Source organism: Rhamphochromis longiceps, linkage group LG20 (genome assembly GCF_057381845.1).
Source record: "Rhamphochromis longiceps isolate RC_006_pf linkage group LG20, R_longiceps_female_GT1.1, whole genome shotgun sequence".
NCBI classification, from domain to species: domain Eukaryota; kingdom Metazoa; phylum Chordata; class Actinopteri; order Cichliformes; family Cichlidae; genus Rhamphochromis; species Rhamphochromis longiceps.
The window spans coordinates 17,197,501-17,221,147 of NC_140576.1; the positions used below are offsets into that span (position 1 = coordinate 17,197,501).

General features: G+C 45.4%; 1 long non-coding RNA gene across 2 annotated transcripts; it reads right to left on the minus strand.

Moving 5' to 3' along the window:
• Positions 1 to 784: 784 nt before the first annotated feature.
• LOC146645152 (uncharacterized) lies at positions 785 to 16,423 on the minus strand. Of its 2 annotated transcripts, none has more exons than XR_014909170.1 (4): positions 16,154 to 16,423; positions 2,574 to 2,681; positions 1,499 to 2,137; positions 785 to 1,033 (listed from the first exon to the last, which is right to left on the minus strand). It is a non-coding gene; the product is annotated as an uncharacterized LOC146645152 (long non-coding RNA). The 2 variants fall into 2 exon arrangements; XR_014909171.1 differs by lacking the exon at positions 16,154 to 16,423 and adding an exon at positions 5,734 to 6,110 and having other exon boundaries at positions 2,574 to 2,678.
• Positions 16,424 to 23,647: the final 7,224 nt, after the last annotated feature.

Here is a 23,647-nt window from a genome sequence, read left to right on the forward strand (position 1 = left end):
CATTAAAATGTGCACACTTCATCCTGGATCTTCGAGGCTTCCCTGCTTCACCAGTGTCCTACTAAAAAAAACAACGACAACCCCTACTTCCTGTTTCCTCTCCCCTTTATAGAGAAGGGCTCCAATCCTCCCCTATCAGCTGCTCCCTGTATTCAACTCCAAATAGCTGGCAGCTGGACTAGAGTAGAATCTCCACTCCCACATGGGTGTCGCCCACACCTCACATCAAACACAAACAAACACCAAAGCATGCAATTAATACAAAACAAAATCTAAAGAAATGCCTACCCAAAAGCTTAGTGGGGGATTCTCTCCATCCTTTTCCACCATGCTATACTCTGTAACACACACCCCAACTTTTTCCTAGCCTGTCCTCGGGCACTCTACTAACTATATCGAGATGGGGGTTTCCCAAAATTTTCACGGGCAGATCCCCTTAGACCCTCCTGAATTGCAGGGGCAGACTGGTAGGAGGGGGGATAGTGATCTGACCCTGGCCTCTGCTGTGCCATGCTCCATAGAAGCAACCACTGATCTGAGACTGTTGCTATGTCATGCGTGGCTGTCGTCTCTGGTTCTGGGGTGCCATCTCCTGTTTTATAGTCATCTGAAGGTAGGAAAGTACATATGCGCAGGCGATTGCGATGAACCACTCTAACAGGACCATCTTTACCTTCCGGCCGAATTCTGTAAACTGGGTCTGTAGGGTTTGGCTGACCGACTATAATTTGGATCTCTTCCTCCCAGTGTGCTGCCAATTTACCTTGTCCATCCCTTCTTGTTGTATGGACTAAAACCCTTTCTCCTGGGAGCAATGGAGCTGCCCTAGCTCCAACATCATACCTGCCCTTCATCCGGCTTGCAGCCTTCTGACTGCTCTTCTCCACCATTTGGTATGCCAGCCTCAAGCGCTCATGATGTCTCTTAACCCACTCTTGGGTGGTTGTTGGCTCTGTGGATCTCTTCATCCCCATAGACAGCTCAACTGGCAGACGAGCATTCCATCCAAACATCAAGTAGTGGGGGGTATAACCTGTAGATGCATGGACAGAATTGTTATAGGCCTGGAGCAGTTCTGGTAAGTATTGCACCCACCGAGTTCGCTTCTCTTCCTCTAGGGTGGACAACATGTTTATTAATGTCTGGTTGAAACGTTCGCAGGCCCCATTGCCCTGAGGGTGATAGGCAGTGGTTCGACTTTTCTGGCAATTATAATACTGGCAGAGTTCTTTTATGAGGGCGGACTCAAAGTTGGTGCCTTGGTCCGAGTGCAGTTGTTCTGGACATCCAATTGGCTGAATAATGTGTTTCAACAACATCTTAGCTGTGGTTGAAGCAGTCTGATCCCTGGTAGGTATTGCCCAAGCGTACTTTGTAAACACATCAGTAGCAACCAAAATGTACTGGTATGAGTCTGCCGGTCTACTTAGTGTAAGGAAATCAACCGCCACAATTTGGAGAGGTGCGTGTGTCAAAACAGGAATAAGCGGGGCCTTACCGTCACCACGGCCTTTATGACGTACACACCGTTCACAGGATGCTGTCCAGTCACGCACTCTCTTCTCCATTTGAAGCCAGTAAAAACTACGGCGCAACATTGAGAGTGTCTTTGCCACCCCCAGATGACCATTCCTTTCATGGAAAGCCTTCCATGTTAATTGCTGTTCCTGCAAAGGAACAAGGATTTGATAATAAGCCTCATATGTGTTGGAATCCACTCCCCTGCGGACCAACACACCCTCCAACAGCTCCAGCCGTGACCATTGTCTCATGTAATTTAAGACTGCAGTAGACTCCTGACGTCTCTCCTCCCCCGATGGTGTCCTTCCTTGGGCCATATAATGTCTCACTCTATACAACGTGGGGTCCTGCTCCTGTAAGCTTTTCCAGTGTCCTGGATCCCAATCAATGTTCACAGCCTGAACCCGTGCTCCTTCACCCACCCTCTGTGGGGACACCAGATCTTGGGGTTGCACCTGTAATGGCATTCTAGACAGAACATCAGCATTCACATTTTCCTGGCCGGGCCGGTACTTGATATCAAATTGATAATTTGCAAGTTGCGCTACCCACCGTTGCTCCACTGCGCCCACTTTTGCAGTCGATAAATGGACCAATGGATTATTGTCAGTATAAACTGTAAACAGAGACCCCCATAGATAGTCTTTAAATTTCTCAGTCACCGCCCATTTCAGAGCGAGCAGCTCCAATTTAAAGGAGCTATAGTTTGCATCATCTCTTTCTGTGGGTGCTAAGCTTCTGCTAGCATAGGCTATCACACATTCTTTCCCATCTTGTACTTGAGAAAGTACTGCACCAAGGCCCACTTTACTGGCATCCGTGTAGAGCTGAAAGGGTAATCTGAAATCAGCAAAAGCTAAAATAGGCGCCTCTAGCAGTTTCTGCTTCAGAAGATCAAAGGACTGTTGACAATTCTCATCCCAGTTTATGGGAATATTCTGTTTTTTATTCTTAGGTACTCCCACCAGCAATGAGTTAAGAGGCCTAGCAACACTTGCAAATCCTGCAATGAACCGCCAATAGTAACCGGCAAAGCCCAAAAAGGAACGCACCTGATGAATAGTCTGCGGGGCCGGCCACTTCTGTACAGCGGCAATCTTATCAGGGTCCGGAGCCACACCCTCACTGTTCACCAGGTGACCCAGGAACTTCACCTGCTGCTGGAAAAGAACACATTTATCAGGTCACAACTTCAGCCCATAGCTCTTCAATCTTGTAAACACTGCTTGCAGATGCTCTAGATGGCTGTTGAAATCCGGTGAGTATACTATCACATCATCCAGATATACAAAAGCAGACTCTGTGATTTGACTTCCCAAGCAACTTTGCATCAACCTTTGGAATGTTGCTGGGGCATTACACAAACCAAAAGGCATTCTTTCAAATTCATACAAGCCAAAAGGAGTACAAAATGCAGTCTTTTCTCTGTCAGCTTCGGAAACTTTCACTTGCCAATACCCACTTGCTAGATCAAGAGTGGAGTAGTATTTTGATTTAGTCAGCATCGTCAAGGTCTCTTCAATTCTAGGTAGTGGATGGGCATCTTTATGTGTCACTGCATTTAACTTGCGGTAATCCACACAAAATCTCAATTCCCCATTTTTTTTCCGTACCAGGACAATGGGTGCTGCCCAGGGACTTGTACTCTCCCTCACCACCCCTGATCGAATCATATTATTCAGCAACTCTCGCACTTCCTGATACATTTTAGGGGGAATTGGCCTGTACCGCTCTCTAATGGGAGGTGCCATACCTGTCGGGATAGAGTGCGTGATTACATCTGTGTGGCCATAATCCTCTTCGTCGGCAGCAAACACATCGCCCCATTTCCTCAAGAGACCATTTAACTTTTCTTGCTCCTCTATGGATAGGTTTGACTTCCCTTGTGTCATAACTTCAATATGAGGAGCTTTACCAGGTGGTTCCGAGCTCACCTGGTGTACACCAACTTCAACAATACCTGGCCTGGTTTGCTCAAAAGTAACTTCAAAAGGCTCCTGAATGTCAACATTTTCCGTGGAGAATGTAGCAAGGGCCTCGTAACGTCGTAACGTGATAGGAAAAGGGTTGAGGTTCCTTACTTTGATGGGGACTCAGCCTCTACGGACAATTCCTAGGGATCGAGCAACAGCAACTGTACTAGGCCCTTCCAGTGGCTCCACCAAAATACATTGTCCTTTCCTCAGTGTCTGTGGGGCCCTGGCCCAAATCACCTGCTCGCTGTGCTCAGGGACCATCACCGGATGGCGATAAGCTGGTCGAAGGGTCCCTACCTGTTGTACAGGGGCAGCTGCCTGAATTCTCTGACAGTCCTGAAAAGCGGATGCCCACGCTTGTTGAGTGTCTACAGTTGAGCCAACAGGCCAGGTCTGGGTCTGTATCTGAGGTTTCGAGAAAAGCATATCCCAGCATGGAACGATGATATTCATACCTAAGATAGGTAATGCATTAGGATTATTGGGATCATCCTTTGAAATCACAATTCCCATATCCTTCAAAGTAATGCCTCCCACCTGTACTTCAGCTAGCACATAGCCCACATAAGGAATAGCCAATCCATTCGCTGCCTTCAGCTTTAACCAATTGAGATCGCTTTCTTTTCCTGGCTCCTACTCACCAAACAATCTCCTAAAACAGGCTTGTGCCATTAATGTTACATTAGACCCAGTATATAGCAAAAATGTCACTTCCTTACCATCAACGAATACCTCTACTTGACGGCATGTCCCTAGAAATTGAGAGTGATTTAACTGGGCTGGACCACTGTCATCCTTTCCAGTCACCTGGCCCATAGTGACTGGATTTACTCATTTAAAGCCATCTGAGATGGAGTGCCCCGACACTCTCTTACCATGTGTCCACTGGCTCCACACTTACTACAGATGGGCTGCCCTTGTTCATCCCACTTATGCCGTGGTCGTTCCACCTACCGTGAGATTTGCTTTGTCGCTGGGGGTGGCTCAGACACTTCAGCACATCTCCTATACTGAGAGGAACTAAAGTTCCGCCTTTCTCTCTCACCTCTGGGAGCTGAACACGTCTGTGGCATTGGTGCTGGTCGAACAAATTCCCTCAGCTCCTCCTGAAGAGTATTCTTGAGATCCATAATTTGCTCCTTCATTTCTGCGAGAATCTCCACTTTAAATTTATCTTTCCAATTCAAGGTCAAAGGAGCTTGCAAAGAAAAGCGTCTGGACTTCTTTAAGTTACTTGAAGACTTATTTCCAATTCAAGGTATCCTGCCACTTTAGATCCCCTTTTACTACGGCACAAGCGGAGTCTTCATATAAACTATGCAGCGCATCTGCTTCCAATTGCAAAGCCTCTTTACGCACCTGTTCAAATGAGAGATTAGGGTCATGCCTTAACAGACGCCGTAGATCGTGCTGTATCTCACCCTCCCTGAGGCCCAAGACAAACTGATCACGCATGTGCAGGTCGGCACGCCGAGGGTCTTGTGACTCTTTTGTTTGCAGGCGATGGCCTATCTCCCTTAAACGTAAAGTGAACTTTCTAATAGGCTCTTCTGCCCTTTGTCTGCACTCATAAAACATGGCACGCAAGGTACCCACAGCTGTTTTATCCCCATACAGTTCTTTAAGTTGAAGAAAGATCTTATCTGGCGTATCCCGCTCCACTTGCTCCAAAATAAGAATTTCACGTCGTGGTTCTCCTCCTAATGCACTCAGTACAAAATCACACTGCTGTTCTATCGACCACTTTTGAGCACGGAGCATTGCACTAATTTGGCTCGCCCAATCTTCATAATTCGTGTTAAGCCCACAAAATTTTGGTACCCAGGGCGCACCAATAAAGAATGGTGACACCATATTAATGGTTTCAGATAGCTCATCCGCCATATTAATCAGTCTAAGGCAGGTGGGTTTGTATACTGGTCACAAATCCTGTCGACAAACGCCAAATGTTACGTAAGGCCCAAAATGGCCTCCGTACAAGAAAGTAGTAGCTCTAATATTGACCAGTAACGAACCACCACACGCACACTGTAATGGGTTACACAAGATTTATTTGTTCTTTCTCCGGGTAAAACTACTGGCTGAAGACACAACTCTGGCCAGGAATCCAAGGCCCAAAACCACCGCGGTCAGGGTTGTTAGCCTGGTTACAAACAGGGGAAAGGTGGTCACTTGGAAGAACAAGCAGCCAAAACGTATCAATCCTGCAGCTTCCTCAAAAAGGCTTGCCACCCACCTTTTCAGGCCTGACTTCGTTCGAGGCTGGGTCTCCACATCACATCCTGGGAGCTGGAACTTCCCCAAAACTTGTCCAGTTTCCTTGTCAGGGGCACAGAGAGTCTCCAGTCCAGTGTTTGTTTTCCTGCCTTCCAGCACATCCACTCACATCCCAACATCCTCAGTTTATTTTAAAAGCAAAACCAGGCCAGGTTAAAAATCTTTTCCATTAAAATGTGCACACTTCATCCTGGATCTTCGAGGCTTCCCTGCTTCACCAGTGTCCTACTAAAAAAAACAACGACAACCCCTACTTCCTGTTTCCTCTCCCCTTTATAGAGAAGGGCTCCAATCCTCCCCTATCAGCTGCTCCCTGTATTCAACTCCAAATAGCTGGCAGCTGGACTAAAGTAGAATCTCCACTCCCACATGGGTGTCGCCCACACCTCACATCAAACACAAACAAACACCAAAGCATGCAATTAATACAAAACAAAATCTAAAGAAATGCCTACCCAAAAGCTTAGTGGGGGATTCTCTCCATCCTTTTCCACCATGCTATACTCTGTAACACAGCTTTAAAATATATTTCTATATTCCTTTCATTTGGGAAATTTAACATGCAATGTTAATGGTGTTGAAGTTTTTCTATTTTGGTTGTATAAATTTACCACTATACGATCACACTGCAAGTGGAAATGTAATCCTCAGAATAATGGAGGATTCCTGCGAGATTTTGTGCTGATTGCCCACGAAATTAAAAAGAGAGCATTCTAACCATTGCCTTTTTGTTGTGAATGCAGACCAGAGAAGACACTACACAGAGGTCACACTTATATGTATATGTGTATGGCCTATAAAGCCGCAGACCTAGTTTCAGTACGGGAGTTGATTCTCCGAGCGGATGACAGTATATCTGAACGAACAGAAGGTTTCCACGTTGCAGCAGGCCGCTTTATGGACGAGTTCGCACTCGTCCATAAAGCCAGTGTCGTTATGCATGAGCGACGCGACACCCTAGCGAAGGCTAGTGGTGCTAGTGGTGAGCCAGACACAAGGGGAGAGGTACCTGTGCCTCGTCCCAGGTCAGACCGGAAATGTTTTTACTGTTTTAAATCTGGCCATTTAATAGCGGACTGCGAGGCCTACAGGCGAAGACAGCCACCACGTAAGCCAAAAGGGATGGGGCTGATTAAAATCGCTCCTCCTGTTAACAGACCCCTTAGCACTGAGACTCCTGATGAATGTTTTAAACCCTTCATTTTTAAAGGAGCGGTGTCGCTCTCTGGTGAGCCTGAAGATGAGCGTACTGTGACCATCTCACGTGACACAGGTGGCTCACAGTCCCTCATGCTGGCCAGTGCACTTGCCTTTGATGAAAAGACTGCCAGTGGCACTGACGTTATTGTGAGAGGCGTCGGGATGACTTATGTGCCTGCCCCCCTCAATCGAATTTGGGTGCGGAGTGACCTAGTAAGTGGTATTTTTCCTGTGGCTGTGTGTCCTTGCTTCTCAATTGATGGCGTGGATTTCATAATGGGCAATGACATAGCAGGCGGGAAGGTTTATCCTACCCCAGAGGTCACGAAGACTCCTGACCCAAGGCCTTTGTCAGATGCTTTAAGCCGGCAGCACCCGGATGTATTTCCTGTAGGTGTTCTTACCCGGTCACACGCCCATCGGCAGGGAGAAGTGGTTGACTTGTCAGAGTCGGTGACTGGCTCTATTTTGGAAAAGGATATGATGCCCTCCGAGGAGGAGGTGGGTCCTGATGCCAAGGAACTGGCTCAAGAGGTAGCTGAGCCTGCTCCTGAACCCGCAGCCCCCCCCCCCCCCCCTCCTCACACGGGGGGCCCTTATGATGCTCAGAAAGAGGACCCGTCATTAGCCAAATGTTTTGCCGCCATAGATGAGAGTGATGGTCCGACAGGAGACAGGAAGCAGACATTTTTTTGTTTGTGATGGATTGTTAATGCGCAGGTGGACCTCAAAGCCAGGGGAGGACTGAAGTGTAGTCCAACCGATAGTGGTCCCGGCTAGTCTCCGTCAGCATGTGCTACAATTAGCCCATGATCATTCCTGGTCAGGACATTTGGGGATAACTAAAACGTATGACCGTATTCTGCAGCACTTATTCTCGCCGGCAATGAAGGCAGATGTTGCAAGGTATTGTAATACCTGTAACACGTGTCAACTAGTGGGCAAACCAAACCAAACTGTGCCCCCCACCCCACTATGTCCAATACCTGCTGTTGGTGAGCCATTTGAACACGTTTTGGTGGATTGTGTTGGTCCATTGCCAAGAACACGGGCAGATAATCAGTTTTTATTGACCATAATGTGTTTGTCCACGAGATTCCCCGAAGCAATTCCTCTGCGGAGGATCACCACTGCAAACATTACTAAGGCGCTAATCAAATTTTTTACCACCTTTGGTCTCCCAAAAACAGTGCAAACGGACCAGGGAACTAACTTCTTATCCCGAGCATTTAAATAGACTTTACACTCCCTTGGCATTTCTCGCTCTGTGCCCAGTGCTTACCACCCAGAGTCGCAGGGTGCACTTGAGCGTTGGCACCAGACGCTTAAGGCGATGCTGAAAAAGTGCTGCCATGACACGGGCAGGAGTTGGGATGAGGGTGTCCCCTTTGTGCTGTTTGCGATACGCGATGCTAAGCAGGAGTCCGTGGGGTTCAGCCCAGCTACCCTTGTGTTTGGCCGTGATGTGTGGGGCCCACTAAAGTTGTTGAAAGAGGGGTTCCTTAGCGGTGGTGTTCCAAAAACTAACGTGGCAGATTTTGTGAAGACGTGTAGGGATCGCTGGCAACATGCTACCTCATTATCAAAAGAGGCCCTGTGTGCATCCCAATTCAATTCAATTCAATTCAATTCAATTTTATTTATATAGCGCCAAATCACAACAAAAGTCGCCTCAAGGCGCTTCATAGATACAGAGAAAAACCCAACAATCATATGACCCCCTATGAGCAAGCACTTTGGCGACAGTGGGAAGGAAAAACTCCCTTTTAACAGGAAGAAACCTCCGGCAGAACCAGGCTCAGGGAGGGGCGGCCATCTGCTGCGACCGGTTGGGGTGAGAGAAGGAAGACAGGATAAAAGACATGCTGTGGAAGAGAGACAGAGGTTAATAACAGATATGATTCAATGCAGAGAGGTCTATTAATACATAGTGAGTGAGAAAGGTGACTGGAAAGGAAAAACTCAATGCATCATGGGAATCCCCGGCAGCCTACGTCTATTGCAGCATAACTAAGGGAGGATTCAGGATCACCTGGTCCAGCCCTAACTATATGCTTTAGCAAAAAGGAAAGTTTTAAGCCTAATCTTGAAAGTAGAGATAGTGTCTGTCTCCCGAATCCAAACTGGAAGCTGGTTCCACAGAAGAGGGGCCTGAAAACTGAAGGCTCTGCCTCCCATTCTACTTTTAAATACTCTAGGCCTGCAGAGCGAGAGCGAAGTGCTCTAATAGGGTGATATGGTACTACAAGGTCATTAAGATAAGATGGGGCCTGATTATTTAAGACCTTGTATGTGAGGAGCAGGATTTTGAATTCAATTCTGGATTTAACAGGAAGCCAATGAAGGGAAGCCAAAACAGGAGAAATATGCTCTCTCTTTCTAGTCCCTGTCAGTACTCTTGCTGCAGCATTTTGGATTAGCTGAAGGCTTTTCAGTGAGTTTTTTGGACATCCTGATAATAATGAATTACAGTAGTCCAGCCTGGAAGTAATAAATGCATGAACTAGTTTTTCAGCGTCACTCTGAGACAGGATATTTCTAATTTTAGAGATGTTGCACAAATGGAAGAAAGCAGTCTTACATATTTGTTTAATATGTGCTTTGAAGGACATGTCCTGGTCAAAAATGACTCCAAGGTTCCTCACAGTGTTACTGGAGGCCAAGGTAATGCCATCCAGAGTAAGAATCTGGTTAGATACCATATTTCTAAGATTTTCAGGGCCGAGTACAATAACCTCAGTTTTATCTGAATTAAGAAGCAAAAAGTTAGCGGCCATCCAGGTCTTTATGTCTTTAAGACATTCCTGCAGTTTAACTAATTGGTGTGTGTTATCTGGCTTCATGGACAGATAGAGCTGGGTGTCATCGGCATAGCAGTGAAAATGTATGCTATGTCTTCTAATGATGCTGCCTAAGGGAAGCATGTATAATGTAAACAGAATTGGTCCTAGCACTGAACCCTGTGGAACTCCATAATTAACCTCAGTGTGTGAAGAGGACTCTCCATTTACATGCACAAATTGGAGTCTATTAGATAGATATGATACAAACCACTGCAGTGCAGTACCTGTAATACCTACAAGCATGTTCTAATCGCTCTAATAGGATATTATGGTCAACAGTATCGAATGCTGCACTAAGGTCTAGATGGACAAGCACAGAGATGAGTCCACTGTCAGAGGCCATAAGAAGATCATTTGTAACCTTCACTAAAGCTGTTTCTGTGCTGTGATGAGCTCTGAAACCTGACTGAAACTCTTCAAATAAACCATTCCTCTGCAGATGATCTGTTAGCTGTTTGACAACTACTCTTTCAAGGATTTTTGATATGAAAGGAAGGTTGGAGATTGGCCTATAATTAGCTAAGACTGCTGGGTCTAGAGATGGCTTTTTGAGTAAAGGTTTAACTACAGCCAGCTTGAAGGCCTGTGGTACATAGCCGATTATTAGAGATAGGTTGATCATATTTAAGATCGAAGAATTAATTAATGGCAGGACTTCTTTGAGCAGTTTTGTAGGAATGGGGTCTAAAAGACATGTTGATGGTTTGGAGGAAGTAATTATTGAAGTTAACTCAGAAAGATCAATTGGAGAAAAAGAGTCTAACTTAACATCAATGGTACTAAGAGTAGCTGTAGATAATATTACATCTGTGGGATGATTACTGGTAATTTTTTCTCTAATGATAAAAATTTTATTTGTGAAGAAGTTCATGAAGTCATTACTAGTTAACGTTAAAGGGATGGTTGACTCAAAAGAGCTCTGACTTTTTGTCAGCCTGGCTACAGTGCTGAAGAGAAACCTGGGGTTGTTCTTATTTTCTTCAATCAGTGATGAATAGTAAGATGTTCTGGCTTTGCGGAGGGCTTTCTTATAAAGCAGCAAACTATTTCTCCAGGCTAAATGATGATCCTCTAAATTTGTGACACGGCATTTCCTCTCCAGATTACGAGTCATCTGCTTTAGGCTACGTGTTTGAGAATTATACCACGGAGTCAAATACTTCTGATTAGAGACCTTAGTTTTCACTGGAGCTACAGTATCCAGAGTCGTACGTAGTGAGGAGGTGAAATTATTAACAAGATAATCGACCTCTGTTGGGGTAGCGTTCAGATAGCTGCTCTGCTCTGTGTTGGTACAGGGCATTGAAGATGATAACAGTGGGTGGATTATATTCTTAAACTTAGTTACAGCGCTTTCAGAAAGACATCTACTTTGATAAAGTCTACTCTCCACCGCTGTGTAATCAATTATTGTAAATGTAAATGTTATCAGGAAATGATCAGACAGGAGAGGGTTTTCAGGAAACACTATTAAATGTTCAGTTTCTATGCCATATGTTAAAACAAGATCTAGAGTGTGATTAAAGTGGTGGGTGGGTTCTTTTACATTTTGAGAGAAACCAATTGAGTCTAATAACAGATTAAATGCCATGTTGAGGCTGTCATTTTTAGCATCTACATGGATGTTAAAATCACCCACAATAATTATTTTATCTGAGCTCAGAACTAAATTAGATATAAACTCTGAGAAATCAGACAGAAACTCTGTGTAAGGCCCAGGTGGACGATAGATGATAACAAGTAAGACTGGTTTCTGAGTTTCACAGCTGGGGTGGACAATGTTAAGCATCAGGCTTTCAAATGAATTAAAAGTCTGTCTTGGTCTTTCATTAATTAATAGGCTGGTGTGAAAAATTGCTGCCACACCGCCCCCTCGGCCTGTGCTTCGAGGTTTCTGGTAGTTAGAATGACTCGGAGGTGTTGATTCATTTAAACTAACATAATCATCCTACTGCAACCAGGTTTCTGTAAGGCAGAGTAAATCAATTTGTTGATCAATTATTAAGTCATGTACTAACAGAGACTTGGAGGAGAGAGACCTAATATTTAATAATCCACATTTCACTGTTTTACTCTTTGGTTCAGATGTGGATACTGTATTGTTCTTTCTTTGTAATTGTTTATGTTTAAGTCGTTTGTTGCTGGTTTTTAATTTGTTTTTTGTCTGTTTGGGAGCTGACACAGTCTCTATGGAGATGGGTTTTTGGGGGGGTAGCAGGAGGAGAGAAGCTGCAGAGAGGCGTGTAAGACTGCAACTCTGCTTCCTGGTCCCAACTCTGGATAGTCATATTTTGGGGGGTTTAATAAATTTGTCCATATTTCTAGAAATGAGAGCTGCTCCATCCAAAGTGGGATGGATGCCGTCTCTCCTAACAAGACCAGGTTTCCTCCAGAAGGTTTGCCAATTATCTATGAAGCCCACATCGTTTCTGGGACACCACTCAGACAGCCAGCAATTTAAGGAGAACATGCGGCTAAACATGTCACTCCTGGTCTGATTGGGGAGGGGACCAGAGAAAACTACAGAGTCCGACATTGTTTTAGCAAAGTTGCACACCGATTCAATATTGATTTTAGTGACCTCCGATTGGCGTAACCGGGTGTCATTACTGCCGACGTGAATTATGATTTTACTGAATTTACGTTTACCCTTAGCCAGCAGTTTTAAATTTCCTTCAATGTCACCTGCTCTGGCCCCTGGAAGACAATTGACTATGGTTGCCGGTGTCTCTAGCTTCACATGTCTGAGAACAGAATCACCAATTACCAGAGTTTGACCCCCGGCGGGTGTGTCATCGAGTGGGGAAAAACGGTTAGACACATAAACGGGTTGGTGGTGTACCTGGGGCTTCTGTTTAGGACTATGCTTCCTCCTCACCGTGACCCAGCCGCCCTCTTTCCCCAGCTGCTTGGGGTCTGCCGGGGAACAGCTAGCGGGGCCTATGCTATCTTCGGCTGCACCAGCTACAGGGGCCTGGCTAGCTACAGGTGAATGAAGGGTGCGAAGCCGAGTCTCCAATTCAGTAATCCTGGCCTCCAGAGCTGCAAATATGCTACATTTGTTACAGATATCATTACTGCTAAAGGAGGCCGAGGAGTAACTAAACATCTGACACAATGAGCAAGAAAGTGCAGGAGGGACAGGTGAAGTAGCCATGGTGCTAACGAGTCGGCTACGAGCTAAGCTAAGCTAGCGAAACAGTACAGAGACAGTGAGTGAATACTTTGGCTATAAATTAGGTAGTGAGTACACAGAAAGTGTGCTTCGGATGAAGCACGTGAAAATTATACTATGAAAGAAGAATGTATTTAAAAGTTGTTAATTAAATTTCTAAGCAAATAAGCTACTCAGAAACACCACTGTGTTTGAGCAGGAACAGGAAGTGATACTCTACCGCAGAGCGAGCGAACACCAAGTGACAGCGCCACCTCCCAGGCAAGCATGAAGAATTTGTATGACAGAAAGGCTGTGAAAAGACCTTTTCAGGCTGGAGACAAAGTCCTAGTGTTGCTACCGTTTCCCGGTTCTGCTCTTTCGGCCCATGTTGCGGAACCATATGTTATAGTAAGGAAGGTGTCTGAAACAGATTATGTCCTCAGTACCCCAGAACGCAGGAGGAAAACTCGCCTTGTGCCACATTAACGTGTTGAAACCCTACTATGATAGGGAAACCCATGAGACTGTTGCCAGCGCAGCAACCCCCAGTTCTGTCTCTGCCATCGTGCTGAGCGTATAGTAGGGTTGCCAACCGTCCCTTAAAATATGGAATCGTCCCGTATTTCGAAACAAAAGTACACATCCCGTATTGAGCTAATAAGGGACGCACTTTGTCCCATAATACAGTGAGAATCAAAAGTAGTCTATAAATGTTAATGGAATTAACGCTTTGTTTGAAAACATAATTCCCAGCCCCTCTCCTGCTTTGTGACCAATGAGCTGACACCACACTTATGACAATTCGAGTATGACAATTCAGATTACCGCTCATCTCATTGGTCGAGGAAAGGTCGCTTACGGAGAAAATACCGGAAGACAACAGATGACCACAACAACAAGCATGGCCAACAGGGAAACAAACGCTGACACTGCGGTGCAAGTCTCGGACGACAGTACACCTAAAGCTGGGCAGACACTGTGCGATTTTTTCAGTCACGTTATTCAGCTCCTGCTCAAACTGCACGATTGACTCGCAGGGGTTAGAAGTTGGTAGGTCACGATGCAGGTCTCACACTATACCGCCCGATGCTCTGATGCGACCTGAGTGCTCACACTGTGCCTCCATAAAATGAAGGTTATAACAGAAAATCTGTCGCTCTCCCTCTCTCTGTCTTTCACTCACACAGACACGCCACCACCACCATCAACTTTGCTAAATTGCTAATGAAAAACATTGATCAGGCAGCTGTGATTGAGCAGCAATGTAAATCCAACTATTTTCACGGTTGTTGTGGTCGTGATCATTTTGTGAGGCCACATTGGAAAGCTCATCCGAGCCTTTTCGAAGTTCTACAAGTAGTGCCTCCATCGCTTGTGTCCAGATCACACGCTGCACTGCTGTGCTGCTCCGTCTTTTTCACCGACGTTTACGTGTTTGCGCGTGAGCAGTGTGAGCGCCTGTGGTGACACCTTCACGAGCGATTGATGATCGGGAGCTGGTCGTGAGGTGTTAATCACTTCTCGTTACCCCACGTATACTACACGACGCACGATGAAGGCCAAAATCGGTCCGATCACTCAAAAATCGGCTCAAAATGGGCCAAAAACCGCACAGTGTAAGCCCAGCATTAGAGCAGCAATGTTTGTTCCCCTCAGAGAAAGGGAAGAATGGGAAAAGGAAAACACCTGGCTGGAAAAAGTTACTATGGGCATGTGCAGTGAATATCAGCGCTATGTGGCCAGAAGTGTGATAATATAATTTATTTTGTGTAATAAACAACTGCAAGGATAGATGATTACAACAAATAGATGACTAATACATAAAAGTAATACATAGATGAATAATGATGATGAGTTAAGATGCGTAATCATGGGAACAAGCGGGTTTACAAACAGGAGCAGCTGATTAGCATTAGAAAAGCTGAAATAATACCTCAACTGAAGCCAATTGTACTAAATGCACTAAATGTGCACTGTTACAAGAATATTTTTCTTTCTATTGTTTTCTATTATTTTAAGTTAAGCAGGACAGAGTTCTTTTAAAGAAAGATTTACTTATATTCTCAAAAGTTAAGCATGACAGGCTTCTGTTTAAGAAAGAGACCTGTTTTACTGTGTTAATGTTGTCATTTTGAGCTAAAAATAAATGGCTAAATGATCATTTGTTTCACATGTGTTCATATCACAAAGAATAGAATATGCATGTACTTAAATCAACTTCAAGTCAAATGGTTAAAAAAATAATTTCACACACAAAAAAAGAGCTAGAAAATTCACCACACTGGGAAGGGTGAAGACAACTGGGTCGCCCGGCCCTGGCCACGAGGTGTCCCTTATTTATTTTTCAGGGAGTTGGCAACCCTAGCGTATAGGCCAGTGCTGACGACAATCTGCATATGCTTTCTGAGGGACAACAGTGTGGGCGGTTGGCGAATTCAGCTTACTTAGCCGAGGTAACGGCCCACTTGTCTCATCTGTTCCCTTCACAATGCGAAGATGTGCTTAGCCTACTGCACTCTTACACTTCTCTCTTTGGTGATGTGCCCTCGCGTACTAGTGTCTGTGAACATGATATCAGTGTTGGTGATGCAACCCCAATCAAACAGCATGCGTACCGCTGTCCCATGGGAAAGCGCGAGGTGATGAAGAAGGAAGTCAGCTATCTAGTAGAGAACGGTTTGGCACGACCCAGCCACAGCCCTTGGAGCTCCCCGTGTTTGCTTACGCCCAAGTCTGATGGCACCCCACGTTTCTGCACCGACTACCGGAAGGTAAATGCATCTCTGATTCTTTTCCACTTCCTCGTATGGAGGATTGCATTGACAATATAGGTCCTGTCAAATTCATTTCCAAACTGGACCTTCTTAAAGGGTATCGGCACCTGCCTTTGACCCCCAGAGCCTCTGACATTTCTGCATTTGTCACACCCGACCATTTCATACAGTACACTGTGATGGCGTTTGGCATGAAAAATGCTCCGGCCACATTTCAGCGTTTAATGCAGCTGGTGTTGGGGGGTGTGCCTCGGTGTAATGTGTACTTGGATGATGTTGTCTTCCCACACAGACACGTGGGAAGAGCATGTGGCCATTCTACAACCAGTGTTTCAGCGATTGGCTGAAGCCTCGTTAACTTTCAATCTTGCTAAGTGCGAGTTTGCCAAAGCAACAGTCACCTACCTGGGAAAGCAGGTGGGTTTTGGGCAGGTTCGCCCGGTGGAGGCAAAAGTCGAGGCTGTCCTCAGCTACCCGGCCCCAACCACTAGCCGGGAGCTAAAGCGGTTCCTGGGCATGACTGGATACTATCGCTGTTTTTGTAGGAACTTTGCGGTAGTTGTGGCCCCTTTGACAAAGCTATGTAGCCCCAAAATCCCTTTTGAGTGGTCAGGGGAATGCCAGCACGCATTTGAGTCTGCAAAATCTCTCCGTTGCAGTGCCCCAGTTCTGGCAGCCCCCAACTTCTCTCAGCCCTTCAAACTGGAAGTTGATGCCAGTGCCACCGGAGCTGGTGCGGTGCTGTTACAGGACGACGCAGAGGGTGTGTGTCACCCAGTCTGCTACTATTCTGTAAAGTTCAAGCGCCATCAGCTAAACTATTCCACCATAGAGAAAGAAGCTCCAGCGCTGCTGATGGCCTTGCAGCACTTCACTGTGTATGTGGGCTCTAGCTCCTTTCCAGTAACGGTGTATACAGATCACAATCCCCTTACTTTCCTCCAACGTATATACAACCACAACCAGCGACTAATGCGCTGGGCATTGCTGGTGCAGGATTATGATCTGGTTATCCAACACAAGAAAGGGACTGAGAATCTGGTGGCTGTTCCACTCTCGCACAGCGCATAATGATGCGTTTGTTCTGTGTTTTGTATAGTGTGAATGTAAGGGGGGGGGGATGTTACATCCTGTGAGGCTGTGGGAGTGTGTGGGCATTGTGTTGTCCTCTCCCTCTCCTCCTCCTTCTTTATTGCCCCTCCCCTGTCTCTCTCTGCCCCTGCCTTCTCCTTTTAGGACACACCTGCTGCTCATCTGCCCTCGTTTACCACCAATTACCCTCAGAGGTGAATTTAACCTGGAGGAGCGCAGTGTGGAGGTGGGAGAAGCTTCTGGTGGATTTCCTCTGTGCTGGTTTGTGTGTGAGTCTGGTCTAGGTGTTGAAAAGGCCTGCTGTGTGTGTGTGTGTGTGTGTGTGTGTGTGCGTGTGCGTGCGTGCGTGCGAGACCAGCCCCACTGTGCGTGTGACCAGCCCCACTGTGCGTGGCTTGTTGTGAATAGCTCAACTGGGCAGTGGTTTTGCTTAAGTGACGGTGGCCTCCATTTCTTGGTTTGGCCTGCCTGGTTATTGCTAATAGCAGCGTTGCTGTCTTTTTCTGTTGAATCCTTGTTGTTTTCTTAGTTGAAGCGGCCACCATCTTTTTGGGTTGGCCTGTCTAAGTTATCATTAAAGCAGCGTTGCTGTCTCTTTTTGTTGTTACTGCTTATATGATTATTGGGTTAATTAATTATAATAAAGATTTATTTTGTGTTACACTCCTCTGCCTGGCGTCCTTTTCATTTCAACCCGGATCCAACTGTTACTATCCCCCACTCCCTTCACCTAGTTGTCATGTGGGGACGTAACAAAAGGGCAAACGGGCACTACCATAAAAGGAGATGGGGGTCAGGGTGTGAGCACCCTTGGCCACTGTACTAGTGTATTTCCATTGTGGGGGTGTTTACTGTAGGGGGGAGGAGACCAGAGGTTATAACTGTAACTGTTGTGTGGAGTTCTTTAGATCAGCCTTTAACATAGGACTGCATAGGAATGCAGTGTGCTGATCTCCAGATGCATCTGTAAGAATAATGGGTAATAAAAGGATTGTGTAAAACATGGAAACATCTGAGCATGATCTCTACCAGGACCAAAAGAATCGCAGAGACCGGTGTTGTCTCAACAATGTCCATACCTCTAGTTCATGTTCTCATTCCTAGTATTTGTTTCATGTATTGTAAATAAAACTTTCGTTCACATCTGCTCTTGGGTCCACTTCCGTTCTGGCTTCCAGCAGTACCCATATTCTTCTGTATTTCGTCCTTTGTCTCCCAGGCTGTTGTGTTTTTCACAGTCTCAGTGTCAAGCTTGTGTGTCCTTTTTGACTCTCAGTGTTCATGCTACTATTTTATTTTGGTAGTCCATGTTCATTATGTTTAGTTTTGCTTCCCCCTGTCCTGTTTTGTCAAAATTGTTCCTGCTGTGTTCCCAGCTGTTTGCCAAAGCAAAGGTGCCTTTGTCAAATGGGCTTACGTTTTCTTTTATAGTTCCCTGTTCAATTTTGGGTTGGGTTTTTTTTTTGTATTATTTCACAATCAGCCTTAACTGAAGGTGGGCCGTTTATTATCTTCTTCCTGCCTCCCAGCATCTGCATGCACACCTTGCATACTCTGACTTAATGCTTTGATCTGAATGGACCAAGTGGATGCTTTCATGGAGCTCAGTGAGGAGATGGAGAGACTGAATTAGGGGTCTATGGACCTAAAGACTGTCAGTTGGTTTGGCAGCCATGGATGCTATCATCAGGAGGGATGATGGTGGTTTCCAATAATTGCCAAAATGTATGCTCATTTAGGTTTCAGCTGGAGAGAGGTTACAAGCCCTAGAGTTGCTTCATTCCTTCAGTAGCTCCTCATCACAACACCCTCTTTCCCAAGAGTCTCTACCCAAGCTGACTGTTTCCCCTCCTCCTGGCCCAGCTCTCTTTCTGGCAAGTCAGAGAGGAGCCTTCCCAGACCTCTCCATCCTCAGCCAGAAAGAAAGATTCTCTCCTTCTACTTTCTCTCCATCACCGCTCGGCTCTCCAGCCTCGCCACTGCCATTCTGCACCCCAGACATCCCGCTGTCTGGCCAGACACATGAGTAAGATCCTTTCTGTTAACACTGTTTTAAAAGATTCAGTATTCGTGACATTCATTCCTGAGCTTAATCAAGCAAAGACAATGATTTGCTCTTGCATCTGCCATTCATGAAGAAGGGTTGTGCAATGTTTCAGAGCCATTTGCAATTAAACAATTCTGCATTTCTGAGAAAACTTAAAATGAAATCGCTCAGGTTATTAAGACTGTGTAATGAAGTGGTGTCAGAGGTTTTTAAGCCAGCTGCTGTTTCCTGTGTTTCCAGCTCAGCCATTACTGATACTAAAGGTTTTATTAATGTTGACCTTAAGGACAAGTGTTTTCTGCCTGCTCTGATATTGAGTCCATGTTTTCTGTTTATAAGCCAACTTTTCAGTTGGGAAAAGTTGAGAGTGCAAATATCCAGTGTTGGGGAGTAACGGAATACATGTACCGCCGTTACGTATTTAAAATACAAAATATGAGTAACTGTATTCCGTTACAGTTACCGTTTAAAAAGGTGGTATTTAGAATACAGTTACTTTGTTGAAATAAATGGATTACACGGCGGTACTTCCCTGTTTCATATTGTCGCGGGTCAGGACTGTTTGAGTTTTGTTTGACAGCTATGTTCTGTTGTTTCAGGCGGCAGCGTTACAGTTGCCATGGTTACAGGGTGACGCTCTCTCTCTCTCTCTCTCTCTCTCTCTCTCTCTCTCTCTCTCTCTCTCTGTGTTGTTGTTGTGCTAAGCTAATAGGCAGAATGCTACAGGCATAGCTCTAAAGAATGTAGCATCATAGACAGTGTAGTCCGTGCTGCAGGGAAAATGGACTGTCATACACGTTATGTGTCTGTGAGCGAGGGAGGGAGAAAAAGGAAAAGTACGAGTTGTAATCAAGCAAAAGAAGAGTGCCTGACGAGCCCAGTTGTAAGTAAGCTATTAAGACTCGACTGTAAGCTGTGTTCGTGTTTTCCTCCGAAACAATAAGTTCCGTTGGAGCAGCCTTTCAACGCCTCTCTGTCTCTCGAAAGCAAAGTTGACCCAGAGAACAAAGTAAAGCTATTTTTCGGCTACGAGCCCGACACGGAACCCGACGTATTAGCCAGAGGTCCCTTTACTACGGTTCAGAGCCGCGAACCTTCAGTAACAGTAATAAATCACAGCAATCGTACATTCACGTAGTTGTAAACAGCATGATAATATATTAAGTAATCCAAAGTATTCAGAATACGTTACTCTCATTGAGTAACGTAACGGAATACGTTACAGAATACATTTTGGGGCATGTATTCTGTAATCTGTAATGGAATACATTTTAAAAGTAACCTTCCCAACACTGCAAATATCCCAGGCTGCCCAGACATAACTGTGTTTGTTCTGTGTCATCCAGTGTGTCATCCTGTGTGTTCCGAACCCATTACCACAATTTGTAGCAGGAGTGGGGCCAGTGGAGGATTGCCTGGTCCTCGAGTGTTTAAAAGTAGAGTGGGAGGCAGAGAGTTCAGTTTTCAGGCCCCTCTTCTATGGAACTAGCTTCCAATTTGGATTTGGGAGACAGACACTATCTCTACTTTTAAGATTAGGCTTCAAACTTTCCTTTTTGCTAAAGCATATAGTTAGGGCTGGACCAGGTGACCCTGAATTCTCCCTTAGTTATGCTGCAGTAGGTGTAGGCTGCCATGATGCATTGACTATTTCTTCTTCAGTCACCTTCTTCACTCACAATGTGTTAATAGACCTCTCTGGATTGAATCAAACATGTTATTAATCTCTGTCTCTCTTCCACAGCATGTCTTCTATCCTGTCTTCCTTCTTTCTCCCCAACCTATTGTTAATAGGGGGTCATATGATTGTTGAATTTTTCTCTGTATGTATTATTGTAGGGTCTACCTTACAATATTAAGCACCTTGAGGTGACTGTTGTTGTGATTTGGTGCTGTATAAATAAAATTGAATTGTAAATTTAATTGAATTGCTGCAGCCCTCATGTCAGTGGGGGGATCCGGGGGTTTCAAATTCAAATTCAAATTCAAATTTTATTTGTCACGTACACAGTCATACACAGTACGATATGTAGTGAAATGCTTGGACAACTGCTCGTGACTTAAAGAAAACAAAAAAGGAAAAGGCTATGAATAAGATATGAAATAAATATGAAAAATTAAAAAGGGTAAATTTAACTAGGAAGGAATAAAATATAAATTAAGGTTAAAAATGAAATAACTGTACAAAACAAATTAGAATGAAGGGTAAATTTAACTGGGAAAGAATAAGATAAATTATATAAATTAAAGTTGAAAATAAAATAACTGTACAACAAAATACACAATACACAATATAGAACTATATAAGAATGTATGAAGAAATATTAATAAATATATACACAATAACAGCAGCTGTACAAGTATTAACTGGAAGTGAAGAATGTAGTGACCAGTGTTGTGCAATCCACATTATGTCTTGTGCAGTGCAAATATGCTTAAAGTGATTTAAGTGATGAAGTGAAAACAATGTCCAGAATGTCCAGTGTGTGTGTAAGAACTATATGTGTGGGTCAGTACTGTGTGGTGGTGTGATTGAGAGACAGTATCGCCTGTGGGAAGAAGCTCCTCCTCAGTCTCTCTGTGTTGGTCTTCAGGGAGCGGAATCGCTTTCCTGACCTCAGCAGAGAGAACAGTCTGTTGTTGGGATGGCTGAGGTCCTTCACGATCTTCCTGGCCTTGGTCCAGCACCGCCTGCTGTAGATTGAGTGCAGGTCAGGGAGCTCGGAGCGGATGGTGCGCTCAGCTGACCGCACAACCCTCTGTAGAGCTCGTCTGTCCTGCATGGTGCTGTTCCCGAACCAGGTTAAGATGTTTCCCGTCAGGATGCTCTCTATGTTGCACGAGTAAAAGTTCCTGAGCACCTTGGAGGGCAGTTGGAAGTCTCTCAAGCGTCTGAGGTGGTAGAGACGCTGACGGGCCTTTTTCACCACGGTGTTGATGTGACAGGACCATGACAGGTCCTGCGTGATGTGAACTCCGAGGTAATTGAAGCTGTCCACTCTCTCCACTGGGCACTCGTTGATGACAGGGGTCTGGTAGTTCCTCTCCTGCTTAGTGCTGAAGTCCACTATCAGCTCCTTTGTCTTACTGACGTTTAGAAGGAGGTTGTTCCTCTGGCACCAGTTCTCCAGATTCCTAATCTCCTTCAGGTAGGCCGTCTCGTTGTTATCAGAGATCAGGCCCACCACGACGGTGTCGTCAGCAAACTTGATGATGGTGGTGGAGCTGGTAGTGGCCACACAGTCATATGTGTACAAAGAGTACAGCAGGGGGCTCAGAACACACCCCTGGGGGGCTCCAGTGCTGAGAGTGGTGGAGGCTGAGACATGTCCGCCCATCCTTACTGCCTGTGGTCTGCCAGTTAGGAAGTTGGAGATCCACTGACACATAGATGAGCTGAGTCCCAGATGCTCCAGCTTGGTGGTGAGTGTGGAGGGAATTATGGTGTTAAATGCAGAGCTGTAGTCTATGAAGAGCATTTTAACATAATTCCCCCTTCTAGTGTCCAAGTGAGTGAGTGATGTGTGGAGGAGATGAGAGATGGCATCGTCTGTGGAACGATTTGGACGGTAAGCGGACTGTAGTGGGTCCAGTGTGTCTGGTAGTGAAGAAATGATGAAGTCTCTGACCAGGCGTTCAAAGCACTTCATCACTACTGAGGTGAGGGCTACAGGGCGATAGTCATTGAGAGAAGCAGGGTGGGGTTTCTTCGGGACAGGAACAATGATGGACTCTTTGAAGCATGTGGGGATCACCGACTGAGATAAAGAGATGTTGAATATCTCAGTGAACACAGGAGCTAGCTGGTATGCGCAGTCTCTGAGGATACGACCTGGGATGCCGTCTGGTCCTGCTGCTTTCCTGGTGTTCACTCTCTTGAAGGCTCTCCTTACTTCATGCTCGGAGATGACGAGCACGTTTCCGGTGCTGGCAGTATCTTCCTGTCTGCAGCCGTTAGCGCCGCTAGCACTAGCATTGTTGGAGTCCTTAGCTGCAGCCTCGAAGCGAGCATAGAAAGTGTTCAGCTCGTCTGCCAGAGTCACGGCCGCGTTCATCATACCGGTTGTTGGTGCTTTATAGTCCGTTATTGTCCTTAGTCCCCGCCACAGGCTCCTAGAGTCTCTCTGTTGGAGTTGTGACTCTAGTTTCCTCCCGTAGCGCTGCTTCGCCTCTTTCACCGCCCTCCGCACGTAATATGACGCGGCTTTGTACGGGTCCATGTCCCCCGTCGTGAGTTTCTCTGTGAATTTCACATTCTTCTGGCAACGTGCTAGGTGCTTGCTCAGATTTGAAGTTTTTTTCTCTAGAAAGTTTCCTTCCCATGCAGAGTGTACGGCAGACACTAATGTTTTTGTCACTTTTTACAGAATCAAACTCAAATAATGTCAGTACTTCCAAGCTTTAAATGCTGCATAGTCGTACTCTCTCCTGCACTCCATGTTATCCATTGTTGATCTGCACACTTCTTTTGTTGCCAAGGACGTCGCACACTCGTACGTCATTGTCATTCGACATTCTCACAAACAAAATCACAGTTTAGTAACGCAGCGTGCTTACAGGAAAGTATCAGTAATCTAATGACTTTTTTGCAATAGTAATCCCTTATTTTACTCGTTACTTGAAAAAAGTACTGCCCATCTCTGACAGTTACCTGCAATGCCATTTTCTGACTAACAGATGGCACTCTTACAAATACCAAATCTCATTTGACTGCAGTTTGTATCAGAGGAGTTCTTGTGTCCAGTCACAGGTATCAGTGA